At 43.6% G+C, this 10,554-nt stretch overlaps 1 long non-coding RNA gene across 1 annotated transcript in view; it reads left to right on the top strand.

Moving 5' to 3' along the window:
* The first annotated feature begins 209 nt into the window (after positions 1-209).
* LOC144235970 (uncharacterized) overlaps positions 210-10,554 on the top strand; it is a 459,372-nt gene continuing 449,027 nt past the window's right edge. Inside the window, exon 1 of the long non-coding RNA XR_013336378.1 lies at positions 210-255. This is a non-coding gene — a long non-coding RNA (uncharacterized LOC144235970). The remainder of the gene's footprint in view (positions 256-10,554) is intronic.

Raw genomic sequence — 10,554 nt, 5'->3', positions numbered from 1 at the left:
AGAAGGAGGGCCTAGCCCTCTGTGGGGCGTGCCTGGCGTGATGGTTCCAGAGAAGTCCAATGCCATTCTAACGAGTTTAATAAAGAATCAGCCTCTCAAATGTTCCTCTAGAAACCTTCCAGGTAGACCGAGATGTGTACTGAAATGTCACTCTGCTGTATCCTTCTGTTTACCCTTCCAACTTTTGACTCAGTTTCCTTTTCTTTTCTAGTACCCTCAGATGACTGCTGAAGCGTTGGCACCCAGCGCCTTCAGGTAAGAGACTTCGGATGGGGAAGATTCCCAGGTAAAGGGTCGTGGTGATTGCCTTTGGGGTTACGGTTCTTTGTGCTTGGTCTTTCCCGGGCTCCCCTGAAGGCTCCGACGGCCGCCATTTCCCCGGGTGTTCTCCTTGGGCGTGTATTTATTTTTGTATCTTATCTTTGCTGTTATTCCGTTATGTTTTCGGTTTTATTTGTATGAATTCCTGCATGCATGTTGTAATGCTAGAAAACGTGCACAAGAATGGTAAAGCCTGCCTTCAGGATAAGGGTTTGCTCATGAGGATAGAGTTTAGGTACAAGGCAGATGTCAACTATCTGTAGTGTTTTAAGAACTTCTTCAATGTGTGGGGCACCTGGGTGGCTTGGTGGGTAAAGCGTCCGAATCTTGATTGTAGCTCAGGCCATGATCTCATGGTTTGTAAGATCAAGACACACATCGAGCTCTGTAGAGCCTGCTTGGGATTTTCTCTCTCTGCCCTAACCTGCTTGCACACACTTTCTCTTTCTCTCTCTCTCTCAATAAATAAACTTAAAAAACTTTTCCAATGCACATGTCTTAAAGATAAGAACTCTGTTTTTTTTTAAAACATGGACATAATACTGTTTTCACACCTAAAACAATAGTCAACAACATTCTTTTACATCAGAGAGCCAGTGTGTTCAGTATTCCTATTGTACAGATACTATAAAAACAAATCTCAGAGGTGTCGGGTTCAACGTGATGACCGTGGTTACCACCTCCAAACGGTGTGTTTGAAAGTTGTTGGGAGACTAGATTCCAAGAGTTCTCATCACAAGGAAAAAACATTTTTCCCCCCTTTTTTTCTTTTTTTTTCCTTTTTGTACCTGAGATGATGGATGATAACTCATCGTGGTAAACATTTCAGTGAACGTTAAGTCATTATGTTATTTTCTTTAAATGTAAACAGTGCTGTATGTTGATGATATCTTAATAAAATTGGCGACCCCCCCCCACCCCCATCCCTGTTTGGTGTTTTGTATATTCGGAGCCGCCACTTTGGTCTGGAGCGAGTGTTCTCAAGGTGTGGCCCTGAGGCGACCTGCACTCGCTGCATCTGGGAACGTGGAGACGCGGGAATAGCGGACCCTACCCTAGAGGGGCCCATTCGGAGATCTGGGGTGGAGCCCTTCTCTAGGCGACGCAAGTGCACGGCAGCGTTAGGGGAAGTAATGGTCTCGGGAAAACCACAGTGTTAAAGTCTCCACAAACCGCATCTCATGTTTGTCTTTGTGTTTAACGCAGCAACTATCCTGAGATGCTCAAAATACACACGAGGCACTTACACCTGGGTCTCTGTGATGGTTTGGTCTATAGTTAGTCTATAGTTTGGTCTTCGTCCCTGGCTTCAGGCCAGAGCTCCTAAACCCTCTGTAATTTCCTAAACCGAACAGAAGCATCTTTTGTTATAATATTTGGTTATTGTCCACAGCCCTTGAAACCGCCCTGGAGCGATAAGTTTTGTTATTCAAAACGAGCCCCTTTCAACCACACCTGAGTTTATGTTAATAAGGCGGCTGGTGGAAAGCCTCTAATTATGGGGGCCGGTTGCCAGGGGAACCACGAGTGTTTAGAGGATTGGTACTTACAGGCTCCGCCCCCTGACCTCCGGGGAGGCGAGAGGGGCTGGAGGTTGAGTTAAGCCCCAGGGGCCAAGCTTTTCGTTCATTAAGCCTATATAAGAAGGGGTTTGGCGAGCTTGGGGCTTGGGCCAGTGAAGGTACTGGGAACCCGGCGGGCCGAGGGGGCCCGCCCTGGGCATCTGCGGCTGCTCCAGAGTCGTAGTCTTCCTAATAAACCTGTAATCTGGTAAGTAAGCTGTTTTCCTGAGTTTTGCGATCGGTGCTAGGACGTTAGGGAACTTGAGAAAGGAAGGAGTTTTGGGAACCCCCGATTTCTAGAGCTGGTGGTTACGTGGACTTGGATTTGGCGTTTGAGGTGGGCGTAGTCCTGTGGGACGGGGCCCCTGACCCGTGGGCTCTGCCACTTTGGGCAGCGTCGGAATGGAATGAACCGTGGTTGCCTCTCGCCCTGTGCACGGGGATCTGGAGAATTGTTCGGGGTGGAAAAAACGCGCGCTTTGGTGGCAGGAGTGTTGTGTAAGTAGAGGGAAATGGGAGTTTTTGTTCTGTAATTACCGCCTTGGAGTCTAGGCCTCTCATTGCTGCCCGAGGCCTGAACTAAGGCCGCTTCCAGCTCTGGCCCGAGAGCGCGCCCTGTCCCCTCGGGAAGCCTGCGTGACCGTGGCCACGGAGGCAATGCCCAGGACAGACTGAGTGACCTTCGAGAGAACTTCTGAGTGTGTATGGTAGAGAGGGAACCTCCTCTTTAAAAGAGTGCAGTTCTCTGGGGGCGCCTGGGTGGCTCAGTCGGCGTCTCAGGTCACGATCTGGTGGTTTGTGAGTTCGAGCCCCACATGGGGCTTTGTGGTGCCTGCTTCGATTCTGTATCCCACCCTCTCTCTGCCTCTTCCCACTCCTGCTGTCTCTTTCAAAAACTAATAAAACGTTAAAAAAAAAAACCCACGCAGTTCTAAAAGCTGGGGTTCTCACCTGCTGGCTCCACAGGGGAATCACCTGAGAGGCTAGTCAACTGGCCTGACCTCAAGAAAAGTTCAGGTTCAGTGGAGTTGGGAATGGGTGGTGGGTAGGGGATGAGATTGGCCTCAGCCGGGCCTAAGCGCTTTCCAGGTGACACTCCTTGTGACTGTGATTCAGAACCAGTAATTGGTTGGGTTTGGGGCTGAGGTAAGAAGATGGAAATACATTAAAAGAGGCTCCTGTCTGGGATCTTCCCTTTTAAATGAGTAGGTGCTTTTCAAGCTGGGTTTCTTTTTCGTTTTTTAAGTTTATTCATTTTGAGAGGGAGAGCGTGAGTGGGGGAAGGGCAGAGCGAGAGGGAGGGAGAGCAAGAGCACCCCAAGCAGGCTCTGCGCCGCCAGCCGCCAGCGGGGCTCTAACCTGCGAATCCTTGAGAACGTGATGGTAGCTGAGATCAAGAGTCGGATGCTTAACGGACTGAGCCCCCCATGCGCCTTGCAAACTGTGGTTCTTAAGTTCTGTTTTGTTTTCAGCTGAGGGCAGTTCTAGATCACGAGAGTTGATGATGGTTTGTCTCCTGCCCTGTGGGTGTCTGGGGGTGGGGAGGCCGTGTGTTGCTGTGTCACGTGAGGGACCCCTGCCCTGTCCCCTTGGCAAGCTCCCTGTCTTGTAAGTAGAGCTTGATCCAGGAAAGGAACTCGGAGACCCTCCTGTTGCACAGCGTGGGCCATTTTAAGGTTTCTGAGGCCATCAGTGAGCCCAGAACCTTCCTTGCGGTCGTGAAGTCGCGGAAAGGAAAAACGGAGCTGTCTTTGTTGGTTGAGTGTTGAAATATCCCATGGAAGAAGGGAAACGAGTTCTACCACTGATTTTTCTTGGCAGGACTTTTCCCCTCCCCCCCAAGTTTCTGGCAAGTGCGATTAGAAATTGACTTGCAAGATCTCTTCCCGCTTGCTTCCCGAGATCTCCTCGGCTGGCTTGCTGCGCCTAGCAGTAGTTACTTCACTATCTCTCACACGTGGTGTCCAAAAATCCCAGAACTCCGAAGTACACAGCATGAACTTGGTCACATTTGGAGGATTAGCCAGATGTAAATCTGAGTTGCACTTGGGAGGCTTCCTGTGCCTCATTTCAAAATAAATAGAACTCTAGCTTTGAGTACAAACAGATTTTTTTTTTAAATGAAATATCTTACTGGAAAACAAATTTTATTTTTCCAATAAAAAAATACGGGGAGGAGGCAAGCTTTTCTTCATGCCCATGGGTGTTTTATTTCCTGCTCGTTCTTTCTCCCTGCTGATGGCAGACGGGGCCGAAATAAGACCCGATTTCATTTTCCGAAATTGGGGGAAATTAATCATTCAGGAATTTATTCTTAATTGACAGTAGACGTTTAAAACCTGATTGGTTACGGTTGACTGTGCGACGTGCCTTTTAGGAAAAGCACATTTATATATTGCCCCGGCTGTGCCGTGGACTCCTCCGCGTGACAGCGGGTCCAGGTGTTCGTCTTGAGGATTTCCGATTCTTAGACCTTTGAAAAATAAATTTTTTTCCTCACTAAGCAAAATGAAAGCTATTTTTTCTTTGTGTGATCACAATAGGAGTTGTGTGATTACAAAATGTTTTTTGTTGATATGCAAATCTCTTGCCAGAAATACCCCATCCTCAAAGGCCACTTGTTTTTAATTCTAGCAAAACTTCTAATCTGAATGAAATAAAATCTTTTGAAAAATCAGAAAAATAATTGAAATTCAAACCTTTTGTTTATCCTTCCGGATCGCACTAAATCAAATGAATACACCAAGGCCGAGAGGTTGACTCTACCAAGTAGACCTAATGTTTCATGCAGACACGTGAATTAAGTTACACATGGGCTAGAGGGTTCCCGTGACCGGATTTTGATCATTCATGTTTCTAGCAGTCCCCAAATACAATTGTGGGTCCCATTACCTTCTATTTTCTGTGTCCTACAAAAGTGACCATTTGTCACCTGGTTGAGGAAAATGTTCTGCTTCGTCAAAACCCCTACAGCTTTCCCACCAACCTGTCCCATCTTCCCACAAAATCGCTTTCTGTTCTTCAATCCAGAGATGAGATTTATAATGGATATTCCTACTCTTCTCTAGGGACAAAGACAATTTGCCCAGTTAGCTTTTCAGTGCTTGAGACCTCATGGATGGTCGGACATGTAGCACGTTGCCTTTGCAGAAGGATTCCTTCTCAAAAGCTTCTGTCACTGAAGGGGTGTCACGAGGGATAAGGTAGTGATGGAGGAAAGGGTCTTCTTTTCCTTACTTCTAGAGAGCTACTCTCTGCTCAAAAGCTCCTTGGTAGGTAGGTACTATCAATTTCCGTAAGTAAGGCTGCTGGGGAAAGGTCAAGAGAGAAAGACCAAATTCCAGATGCAAATAGTCCTTCCTATCCATGTTGAGATCCTGTCCATGTTCAGAAATGGATCCTGAAGTGGGAGAAGCAGGCTACCTCTTCGTAGGTTCCTATGACCTAATTAAATGTGTTTCCATTTAGAAGGATGACCATGTTAGATCTTAGTGGGATTAACCTACCTGAACTTTATTAGGCATTGATTGGACAGTAAAGATTCTGGGTGGCTCAAGTTCAATTTTGAGATGGTAGCTTTGGACCTGTAGTTCTTGATGCTGCTGCTCTGCTGAAGATCGCCTCCATATTACAGCGAACGTGTCCACACTCGGAATATGAGTGGAGTTTGAAGATGGTATCCCTTTAATTTGGGGGGAAGATTAATTTTCATACTAAGGGGAAGTATTTAGTTAATTTTTTTTTTAATTAAAGGGAATTAAGGTTGTATTCATAGCGCCTTAGGGTCTCTCTTGCTCAAAATTCCCTAGATGTGTTGTTTCTTTAGCTGAAGGTCCTTGATGACTGCTCACTTTTCTTTTGAATGTGTTGTAGGTACTGAAAAATTGTTTTGTGGTAAAACCTAAAACTTCCATTCTAGCTGTGGGGGATATATTGGGTATACAATTTTTGTGCAACTATCCTGATAATCCATCTGTACAACTTTTCTTCCCAGACTGCAATCAGACCCATTAAATGCTCACTTCCCATTCTTCCTTCCCCTCAGGCTCTAGTGATGACCATTCTACTTTTTTTTTTTTTTTTAGGAATGTAGCTATTGGAGGTATTTGATCAATGGACTCATACAGTATTTGTGTGCACGTGCATGTGCACGCGTGCACGGCTGGTTTATGACCTTTAGCATAATGTTCTCCAGGTTCGTCCATGTTGTGGAATGTCAGAATTTTCTTTCTAAGACCATATTCTACATAGACCATTTTGTTGATCCATTCATTTATCAATAGCATGAATGGGGTTCTTCCACGCTTTGGCTGTGAATCCTGGTAAATCTTCCTAGTAAGAACATGGATCTACAAATACCTGTTTGAGGATCAATAGTTTTGAACTGCTACCCCATGGGAAGTGTCTTTTTCCAGTTATTTAGGATACCAAATACTGGCTTTGATACTGGTTAGGTGACCTGCATGTTGTTCATAACAAAGGCTCTTACGTAGCATACTGAGAATTCATGTTGGGTATGGGTTATGAAGATCCCCAAAGGCATAAGGGGGGAGATGAACACATGACATTGAACATTTTTTTAGAACACAACTGACTAGACCTGATGATCCACTTTCTCAATTAAAAACCCATTGGATTCACTTTTCTTTAAAACAAAGTCTGACTTACTATAAAAATCTGTGTTTTAGAATCTTAAGAAATCTTGCATGAAAAACTACAGTGACTTCCCAAATTAACATTCTCTGGTTAATGAAAATTATTTTTTATTAAGAGAAAACTTACCAATGTTTATTTTTGAGAGAGACGGTGTGTGATTGGGGGAGGGGTAGAGGGGGAGGGAGACACAGAATCCTAACCGGTCTCCAGGATCTGAGCTGTCAGCACAGAGAGTGAGGTTTATCTCTTGGAAATAGTGTAACAGCACATACCACTCAAATACATCTTCTCACATTGTTGGTGTTTTCAATGTTCTATCTTCTAGAACAGTCTTGAGGTGATGATTCTTTCAGATAGCTTACTGTTAACTAGACAGAATCTCCTTGTAGCTAGTATTCACTGGGCATGTACCATATTTAAATTTTTCTTAGTGTATGTTTATTTTTGAGACTGAGATGGAGTATGAGCGAGGGAGAGGCAGAAAGAGAGAGGGAGACCCAGATTCCGAAGCAGGCTCCAGGCTCTGAGCTGTCAGCACAGAGCCCAACACGGGGCTCAAACCCACGAACTATGAAATGATGACCTGAGTCGAAGCAGGAAGCTCAAATGACTGAGCCACCCAGGTGCCCCTTGAATGTACTATATTTAGAGTTAGGATATTATTATTAATGAATGTTCATTCAATCCTTGGTATGGTAAGCTTTTTCTAAGCTCTTTCTTTGTGCTGTGATTTATTTCATCTTCCCCATATCCTAATGTGTTTGATACCAGGATAATCTGATAATTGTAGGAAAATGAGATGGCCATCGCTTGACCAAGGACACCGTTAGGAATTGTCAGAGCCAAGACTTGAACTTGGGCATCTGATTTCAGATGGTATATCTTTGACCACTATACCATATTGACCTGGCACTTAACCGTTTATCTTTTTGAGAACACACTTGAAAGTTGGTTCTGTGTGTCTAGCTAGAAACCCATGCCATATTAAATGATCACTAAGTAGTTTAGGTCAGCACCAAAGGCCCAAGCTTTCTTCCGAACACCATCTCCTTTTATTTCTCCCTTTAAAGATAAACACATTTCCTGGGAAAGGAAATTCAGAAAGGCTATGGTTAGGAATTAAAAAAAAAATTGAATATATTTTTATAAAAGGTATTACTACTGCTCGAGGAACTTAAATTTTGTAAAGAATTTACCAGAAGTATTAAGAATAAACTTCACTCAGAAACTTGGTATTAGAGCTTGTAAGCAATATCTACTTAGGTCCAGTTAAATTGGAGATCTTCCCCTTAAGATCCTGGTGTTCTCAAAAGTACTTGTAGCTACTTTTATTCTAAAATAGCCAGGAATCCTCATTTAGACCTGTTAGCAAGTGAATGGGTCCACTTAATGAGGTCCTATTTCTCTGAATGCTCTTGGTGAGGATTGAAGAATCCTTTGGAGCCAAAGGAACATTCTAGGAGCAAGGCTCCTAGTTGCCAGGAGGTTTGCTAGATGCTAGGGATTTAAAGACCATTAAGAAATCATTAGTTTGAGATAGAGGTAAGATAGGAGAATTCCTCATGCTGTTAAGGAAAGTTAACTGGGCACGAGCTTGGTTTTTAAGGTTGAGTAGCAGCTGTCAAGGCAAAGTAGGGTGAGGGGGTGAGTCCTCTCAGGTAGAGGTAGAGGAAAAACCACATACAAGGATATTGAGGTAAGCAAGGTGTGTTCTCCAAATCCCTAAGTAAGGAGTTGATTAAAGGGCAAAAACCATGGATTTTTGGCAAAAGATTTTGAAACTACCCTTAGAGTTTTGGCTTTATCCTTTGTGGAGACCTCCATCACTTTGGCCTTTGTCTTGGGGATTAAAAATCCTGCATGTAACCATTCAGTAAAGAACCTGACCTACAGATTTCTACACTGATGCTATCATTTATTAGGTTACTATCCTTTTCATGTTGTTTGTTTGTTTTGAATAGTGTTATCTTTGCATGGTTCAAAACCCCTCAAACACAAAATTTTCCATGTTTGAGCCTCATCGACCAAGTTCCTCTCTTTCAGCCCCCACGGAAACCACTATTTTTAGTTTCCTATATGGCCCTTCCATAGTCCTTTCTGCTGCTCAACGAGGAAATCGGAGTATCCATTCTATACTTCCTGCTCTTACACAAAAGGTAGCATATTCTATGCATTGTGTAATCCCTTCCTGTTTTATACTTAACCATACATATTCGATCTGTTTCTATATCTGTTTAGAGGAAACTTCGTCATAGGGGTGTGTGTGTGTGTGTGTGTGTGTGTGTGTGTGTAAGTTTGTTTTATTGGGATAGATGGAGCCGAAGAACTTACTTAAAATAATACAATTCTCATGTCCTCTTCACTCCACTCCTCCCAGTCACAATATCTTTTTTAACCTTAGTATGTTGTCAAAACCTGAAATTGACATTGGTACACCACCATTAACTCAGAAACCTTATTTTTTTTTTTAATGTTTTATTATTTATTTCTGAGAGAGAGAGAGAGAGAGACCACGTGAGCAGGGGAGGGTCAGAGAGAGAGGGAGACACAGAATCTGAAACAGGCTCCAGACTCTGAACTAGCTGTCAGCACAGAGCCCGACATGGGGCCCGAACCCACGAACTGCGAGATCACGACCTGAGCTGAAGTCGGACACTCAACCGACTGAGCCACCCTGGTGCCCCTCAGAAACCTTATTAGTTGGGCTTTTACCAATTCTTTTACGTATTCTTTTTGGGGGGGAGGTGCCTATTTCTCAAGCAACCATCAACACAGTCAAGGTACATGTCTGTGCATTTACCATAGAGGAACTACCTTCTGCCAGTATTTAATAAGGCCACCTCACTCCCCAGCCCCACCACTCTGGACCTGCTGGCCAGTCCACACATCTTCTGTGTGCCCACTTGAAGAAAACCCCACTATATAGTCTATCTTTCTCAGGGGTAAGAATCCTATTTTCAAAAGCTTTTATTCCCCATTGGCCTGAGCACTTAATGGGTACTTAATAAAGACTTGTGGAAACGGAGGAGTCAAAACCAAACCAAAGCCAAGCCAAACAGAAAATTCAGAGTTGAAAAACAGATGAGTCAGGATCATTTGCTTTATGAAATAACCAAGTTCAGACTTAAATAGAAACTCCTCAATGTGAATTAAGTGATAATTCATCATTTCTTTTAGGACTCCATGAAAAGTGCTAATGTCAGAAACACAGATTTTTNAGTGGTATGATAGGGTTTATTATCCATAGTTGACAGTGAAAAACTGGCTAAGAGAGGGGAGAAAGCCAACAGTTACGGAGTCTAAGATTTAGGCTGCCCAACCATGTTGAGGTAGACTTCATCCTTCTCTTCACTGAAAAGAACAAAAGTGCTCACATCTTTAATAACCTGCCCTTGTCGGCTGATACCAGACAAGGTTCCAAACCTACAGCCCTTGCTACCACTCAGGATGAGTGCTTTTCTCGGATTAAAAGTCAAAGAATGCAAATTCCCTGCCTTTTTTCTTTTTTTCTTTTTTTTTTTTAAATAAATGATGGTGGGAGTAGTATTCCAGAACCTAATCTATGAAAGAGAGCTACGCTACTAGTCTGTAAAACTGAGAAAGGGCTTTGGAGTAGCCAGTCTGGTGTTCACATCCCCGCTCGGCCGTCATGTAGCTTTGCTGCCCATGGACGTGCTGATTCCTATATTAAAGCTTCATGCACTCCCCTTTAACACGGAGACTCTGGTGATGGCTCTTTTGGGTTGAGGGAATTACATGGAATAAAACCTGCGAAGAACTCCACACAGTGCCTGGTACGTACCAGTCATGTAACCAACAACTGCTGTGGTTCTTCATTTTATGGACTTTAAATGAACCTATAAATATCAAATGATAAGTAAATATTAAGATTGCGCTATGTGCAAAACAAGATTCCATTGATGGAATTAACAAGGCTACACAGTGATGTAATTTTTTCAACAATTTAGAATGTCATTTATACATTTTTCTGTAAAGCTGCTGTACTGTCAAATAG

Source organism: Crocuta crocuta, unplaced genomic scaffold, assembly GCF_008692635.1.
Source record: "Crocuta crocuta isolate KB4526 unplaced genomic scaffold, BGI_CrCroc_1.0 scaffold145, whole genome shotgun sequence".
Classification (NCBI taxonomy): Eukaryota; Metazoa; Chordata; class Mammalia; order Carnivora; family Hyaenidae; genus Crocuta; species Crocuta crocuta.
Note: the sequence above shows the minus strand (reverse complement) of the source record. Positions and strands in the feature narration are given on the sequence as shown.